Here is a 7,328-nt window from a genome sequence, read left to right as displayed (position 1 = left end):
TGACTCTTCATACTGTCTATGTTTTGAACCATTCCTGTGACACTAGTTATAGATTCCGATGCTTCACTTCAGATTTACTGTATCCCTCTGACCTTCTTATTGACGATGAAACACAGAAATTGCATCGGAATTAAATACAAAAGGCACAATGCCGACTTAAGTACATGTAGACTGACTCTTCCTACTGTCTATGTTTGAAACATTCCTGTGACGCTAGTTATGGATTCCGATGCTTCATTGCAGGGTTACTGTATCCCTTGGACCATCTTATTGACGATGAAACACAGATATTGCATCGGAATGAAATAGAAAAGGCACAATGCCGTCTTAAGTACAAGAAGACTGACTCTTCTTACTGACTATGATTTGAACCATTCCTGTGACACTAGTTATAGATTCCGATGCTTCACTTCAGGTTTACTGTATCCCTCTGACCTTCTTATTGACGATGAAACACAGGAATTGCATCGGAATTAAATTCAAAAGGCACAATGCCGTCTTAAGTACAAGAAGACTGACTCTTCTTACTGACTATGATTTGAACCATTCCTGTGACACTTGTTATAGATTCCGATGCTTCACTTCAGGGTTACTGTATCCCTTGGAACTTCTTATTGACGATGAAACACAAAAATTGCATCGGAATTAAATAGAAAGGGCACAATGCCGACTTAAGTACAAGATGACTGACTCTTCATACTGTCTATGTTTTGAACCATTCCTGTGACACTAGTTATAGATTCCGATGCTTCACTTCAGATTTACTGTATCCCTCTGACCTTCTTATTGACGATGAAACACAGAAATTGCATCGGAATTAAATACAAAAGGCACAATGCCGACTTAAGTACATGTAGACTGACTCTTCCTACTGTCTATGTTTGAAACTTTCCTGTGACGCTAATTATGGATTCCGATGCTTCACTTCAGGGTTACTGTATCCCGCTGAACTTCTTATTGACGAAGAAACACAGAAATTGCATCGGAATTAAATGGAAAAGGCACAATGCCGACTTAAGTACAAGAAGACTGACTCTTCTTACTGTTTATGATTTGAACCATTCCTGTGTCACTAGTTATAGATTCCGATGCTTCACTTCAGGGTTACTGTATCCCTTGGACCTTCTTATTGACGATGAAACACAAAAATTGCATCGGAATTAAATAGAAAAGGCACAATGCCGACTTAAGTACAAGATGACTGACTCTTCATACTGTCTATGTTTTGAACCATTCCTGTGACACTAGTTATAGATTCCGATGCTTCACTTTAGATTTACTGTATCCCTCTGACCTTCTTATTGACGATGAAACACAGAAATTGCATCGGAATTAAATACAAAAGGCACAATGCCGACTTAAGTACATGTAGACTGACTCTTCCTACTGTCTATGTTTGAAACATTCCTGTGACGCTAGTTATGGATTCCGATGCTTCATTGCAGGGTTACTGTATCCCTCTGACCTTCTTATTGACGATGAAACTCAGGAATTGCATCGGAATTAAATTCAAAAGGCACAATGCCGTCTTAAGTACAAGAAGACTGACTCTTCTTACTGACTATGATTTGAACCATTCCTGTGACACTTGTTATAGATTCCGATGCTTCACTTCAGGGTTACTGTATCCCTTGGAACTTCTTATTGACGATGAAACACAAAAATTGCATCGGAATTAAATAGAAAGGGCACAATGCCGACTTAAGTACAAGATGACTGACTCTTCATACTGTCTATGTTTTGAACCATTCCTGTGACACTAGTTATAGATTCCGATGCTTCACCTCAGATTTACTGTATCCCTCTGACCTTCTTATTGACGATGAAACACAGAAATTGCATCGGAATTAAATACAAAAGGCACAATGCCGACTTAAGTACATGTAGACTGACTCTTCCTACTGTCTATGTTTGAAACTTTCCTGTGACGCTAATTATGGATTCCGATGCTTCACTTCAGGGTTACTGTATCCCGCTGAACTTCTTATTGACGAAGAAACACAGAAATTGCATCGGAATTAAATGGAAAAGGCACAATGCCGACTTAAGTACAAGAAGACTGACTCTTCTTACTGTTTATGATTTGAACCATTCCTGTGTCACTAGTTATAGATTCCGATGCTTCACTTCAGGGTTACTGTATCCCTTGGACCTTCTTATTGACGATGAAACACAAAAATTGCATCGGAATTAAATAGAAAAGGCACAATGCCGACTTAAGTACAAGATGACTGACTCTTCATACTGTCTATGTTTTGAACCATTCCTGTGACACTAGTTATAGATTCCGATGCTTCACTTCAGATTTACTGTATCCCTCTGACCTTCTTATTGACGATGAAACACAGAAATTGCATCGGAATTAAATACAAAAGGCACAATGCCGACTTAAGTACATGTAGACTGACTCTTCCTACTGTCTATGTTTGAAACATTCCTGTGACGCTAGTTATGGATTCCGATGCTTCATTGCAGGGTTACTGTATCCCTTGGACCATCTTATTGGCGATGAAACACAGAAAGTGCATCGGAATTCAATAGAAAAGGCACAATGCTGACTTAAGTACAAGAAGACTGACTCTTCTTACTGACTGTTTTGAACCATCCCTGTGACACTAGTTGTAGATTCCGATGCTTCACTTCATGTTTACTGTATCCCTCTGACCTTCTTATTGACGATGAAACACAGGGATTGCATCGGAATTAAATTCAAAAGGCACAATTCCGACTTAAGTACAAGAAGACTGACACTACTTCTTGTCTATGTTTTGAACCGTTCCTGTGACACTAGTTATAGATTCCGATGCTTCACTTCAGGTTTACTGTATCCCTTGGACATTCTTATTGACGATGAAACACAGAAATTGCATTGGAATTAATTACAAAAGGAACAATGCCGACTTAAGTACAAGAAGACTGTCTCTTCGTACTGACTATGTTTTGAACCATTCCTGTGACACTAGTTACAGATTCCGCTGGACCTTCTTATTGACGATGACACACAGAAATTGCATCGGAATTAAATACAATATGCACAATGCCGACTTAAGTACAAGAAGACTGACTCTTCTTATTGACTATGTTTGGAACCATTCCTGTGACACTAGTTATAGATTCCGATGCTTCACTTCAGGTTTACTGTATCCCTCTGACCTTCTTATTGACGATGACACACAGATATTGCATCGGAATGAAATAGAAAAGGCACAATGCCGACATAAGTACAAGAAGACTGACTCTTCTTACTGTCTATGATTTGAACCATTCCTGTGACACTAGTTATAGATTCCGATGCTTCACTTCAGGGTTACTGTATCCCTTGGACCTTCTTATTGACGATGAAACACAAAAATTGCATCGGAATAAAGTAGAAAAGGCACAATGCCGACTTAAGTACAAGATGACTGACTCTTCTTACTGTCTATGTTTTGAACCATTCCTGTGACACTAGTTATAGATTCCGATGCTTCACTTCAGGTTTACTGTATCCCGCTGAACTTCTTATTGACGAAGAAACACAAAAATTACATCGGAATTAAATAGAAAAGGCACAATGCCGACTTAAGTACAAGGTGACTGACTCTTCTTACTGTCTATGTTTTGAACCATTCCTGTGACACTAGTTATAGATTCCGATGCTTCACTTCAGATTTACTGTATCCCTCTGACCTTCTTATTGACGATGAAACACAGAAATTGCATCGGAATTAAATACAAAAGGCACAATGCCGACTTAAGTACATGTAGACTGACTCTTCCTACTGTCTATGTTTGAAACATTCCTGTGACGCTAGTTATGGATTCCGATGCTTCATTGCAGGGTTACTGTATCCCTTGGACCTTCGTATTGACGATGAAACACAGAAAGTGCATCGGAATTAAATAGAAAAGGCACAATGCTGACTTAAGTACAAGAAGACTGACTCTTCCTACTGTCTATGTTTTGAACTATTCCTGTGACACTAGTTATAGATTCCGATGCTTCACTTCAGGTTTACTGTATCCCTCTGACCTTCTTATTGACGATGAAACACAGAAATTGCATCGGAATTAAATACAAAATGCACAATGCCGACTTAAGTACAAGAAGACTAACTCTTCTTACTGACTGTTTTGAACCATCAATGTGACACTAGTTATAGATTCCGATGCTTCACTTCAGGTTTACTGTATCCCTCTGACCTTCTTATTGACGATGAAACACAGGAATTGCATCGGAATTAAATTCAAAAGGCACAAATCCGACTTAAGTACAAGAAGACTGACTCTACTTCTTGTCTATGTTTTGAACCATTCCTGTGACACTAGTTATAGATTCCGATGCTTCATTTCTGGTTTACTGTATCCCTTGGACCTTCTTATTGACGATGAAACACAGAAATTGCATCGGAATTAATTACAAAAGGAACAATGCCAACTTAAGTACAAGAAGACTGTCTCTTCGTACTGACTATGTTTTGAACCATTCCTGTGACACTAGTTACAGATTCCGCTGGACCTTCTTATTGACGATGACACACAGAAATTGCATCGGAATTAAATAGAAATAGCACAATGCCGACTTAAGTACAAGATGACTGACTCTTCATACTGTCTATGTTTTGAACCATTCCTGTGACACTAGTTATAGATTCCGATGCTTCACTTCAGATTTACTGTATACCTCTGACCTTCTTATTGACGATGAAACACAGAAATTGCATCGGAATTAAATACAAAAGGCACAATGCCGACTTAAGTACATGTAGACTGACTCTTCCTACTGTCTATGTTTGAAACATTCCTGTGACGCTAATTATGGATTATGATGCTTCACTTCAGGGTTACCGTATCCCGCTGAACTTCTTATTGACGAAGAAACACAGAAATTGCATCGGAATTTAATGGAAAAGGCATAATGCCGACTGAAGTACAAGAAGACTGACTCTTCTTACTGTTTATGATTTGAACCATTCCTGTGTCACTAGTTATAGATTCCGATGCTTCACTTCAGGGTTACTGTATCCCTTGGACCTTCTTATTGACGATGAAACACTAAAATTGCATCGGAATTAAATAGAAAAGGCACAATGCCGACTTAAGTACAAGATGACTGACTCTTCGTACTGACTATGTTTTGAACCATTCCTGTGACACTAGTTACAGATTCCGCTGGACCTTCTTATTGACGATGACACACAGAAATTGCATCGGAATTAAATACAATATGCACAATGCCGACTTAAGTACAAGAAGACTGACTCTTCTTATTGACTATGTTTGGAACCATTCCTGTGACACTAGTTATAGATTCCGATGCTTCACTTCAGGTTTACTGTATCCCTCTGACCTTCTTATTGACGATGACACACAGATATTGCATCGGAATGAAATAGAAAATGCACAATGCCGACATAAGTACAAGAAGACTGACTCTTCTTACTGTCTATGATTTGAACCATTCCTGTGACACTAGTTATAGATTCCGATGCTTCACTTCAGGGTTACTGTATCCCTTGGACCTTCTTATTGACGATGAAACACAAAAATTGCATCGGAATAAAGTAGAAAAGGCACAATGCCGACTTAAGTACAAGATGACTGACTCTTCTTACTGTCTATGTTTTGAACCATTCCTGTGACACTAGTTATAGATTCCGATGCTTCACTTCAGGTTTACTGTATCCCGCTGAACTTCTTATTGACGAAGAAACACAAAAATTACATCGGAATTAAATAGAAAAGGCACAATGCCGACTTAAGTACAAGGTGACTGACTCTTCTTACTGTCTATGTTTTGAACCATTCCTGTGACACTAGTTATAGATTCCGATGCTTCACTTCAGATTTACTGTATCCCTCTGACCTTCTTATTGACGATGAAACACAGAAATTGCATCGGAATTAAATACAAAAGGCACAATGCCGACTTAAGTACATGTAGACTGACTCTTCCTACTGTCTATGTTTGAAACATTCCTGTGACGCTAGTTATGGATTCCGATGCTTCATTGCAGGGTTACTGTATCCCTTGGACCTTCGTATTGACGATGAAACACAGAAAGTGCATCGGAATTAAATAGAAAAGGCACAATGCTGACTTAAGTACAAGAAGACTGACTCTTCCTACTGTCTATGTTTTGAACTATTCCTGTGACACTAGTTATAGATTCCGATGCTTCACTTCAGGTTTACTGTATCCCTCTGACCTTCTTATTGACGATGAAACACAGAAATTGCGTCGGAATTAAATACAAAATGCACAATGCCGACTTAAGTACAAGAAGACTAACTCTTCTTACTGACTGTTTTGAACCATCAATGTGACACTAGTTATAGATTCCGATGCTTCACTTCAGGTTTACTGTATCCCTCTGACCTTCTTATTGACGATGAAACACAGGAATTGCATCGGAATTAAATTCAAAAGGCACAAATCCGACTTAAGTACAAGAAGACTGACTCTACTTCTTGTCTATGTTTTGAACCATTCCTGTGACACTAGTTATAGATTCCGATGCTTCATTTCTGGTTTACTGTATCCCTTGGACCTTCTTATTGACGATGAAACACAGAAATTGCATCGGAATTAATTACAAAAGGAACAATGCCAACTTAAGTACAAGAAGACTGTCTCTTCGTACTGACTATGTTTTGAACCATTCCTGTGACACTAGTTACAGATTCCGCTGGACCTTCTTATTGACGATGACACACAGAAATTGCATCGGAATTAAATACAATATGCACAATGCCGACTTAAGTACAAGAAGACTGACTCTTCTTATTGACTATGTTTGGAACCATTCCTGTGACACTAGTTATAGATTCCGATGCTTCACTTCAGGTTTACTGTATCCCTCTGACCTTCTTATTGACGATGACACACAGATATTGCATCGGAATGAAATACAAAAGGCACAATGCCGACTTAAGTACATGTAGACTGACTCTTCCTACTGTCTATGTTTGAAACATTCCTGTGACGCTAATTATGGATTATGATGCTTCACTTCAGGGTTACCGTATCCCGCTGAACTTCTTATTGACGAAGAAACACAGAAATTGCATCGGAATTAAATGGAAAAGGCATAATGCCGACTGAAGTACAAGAAGACTGACTCTTCTTACTGTTTATGATTTGAACCATTCCTGTGTCACTAGTTATAGATTCCGATGCTTCACTTCAGGGTTACTGTATCCCTTGGACCTTCTTATTGACGATGAAACACTAAAATTGCATCGGAATTAAATAGAAAAGGCACAATGCCGACTTAAGTACAAGATGACTGACTCTTCTTACTGTCTATGTTTTGAACCATTCCTGTGAAACTAGTTATAGATTCCGA

Source organism: Schistocerca serialis, unplaced genomic scaffold, assembly GCF_023864345.2.
Source record: "Schistocerca serialis cubense isolate TAMUIC-IGC-003099 unplaced genomic scaffold, iqSchSeri2.2 HiC_scaffold_1417, whole genome shotgun sequence".
In the NCBI taxonomy this organism is placed as follows: Eukaryota; Metazoa; Arthropoda; class Insecta; order Orthoptera; family Acrididae; genus Schistocerca; species Schistocerca serialis.
Note: the sequence above shows the minus strand (reverse complement) of the source record.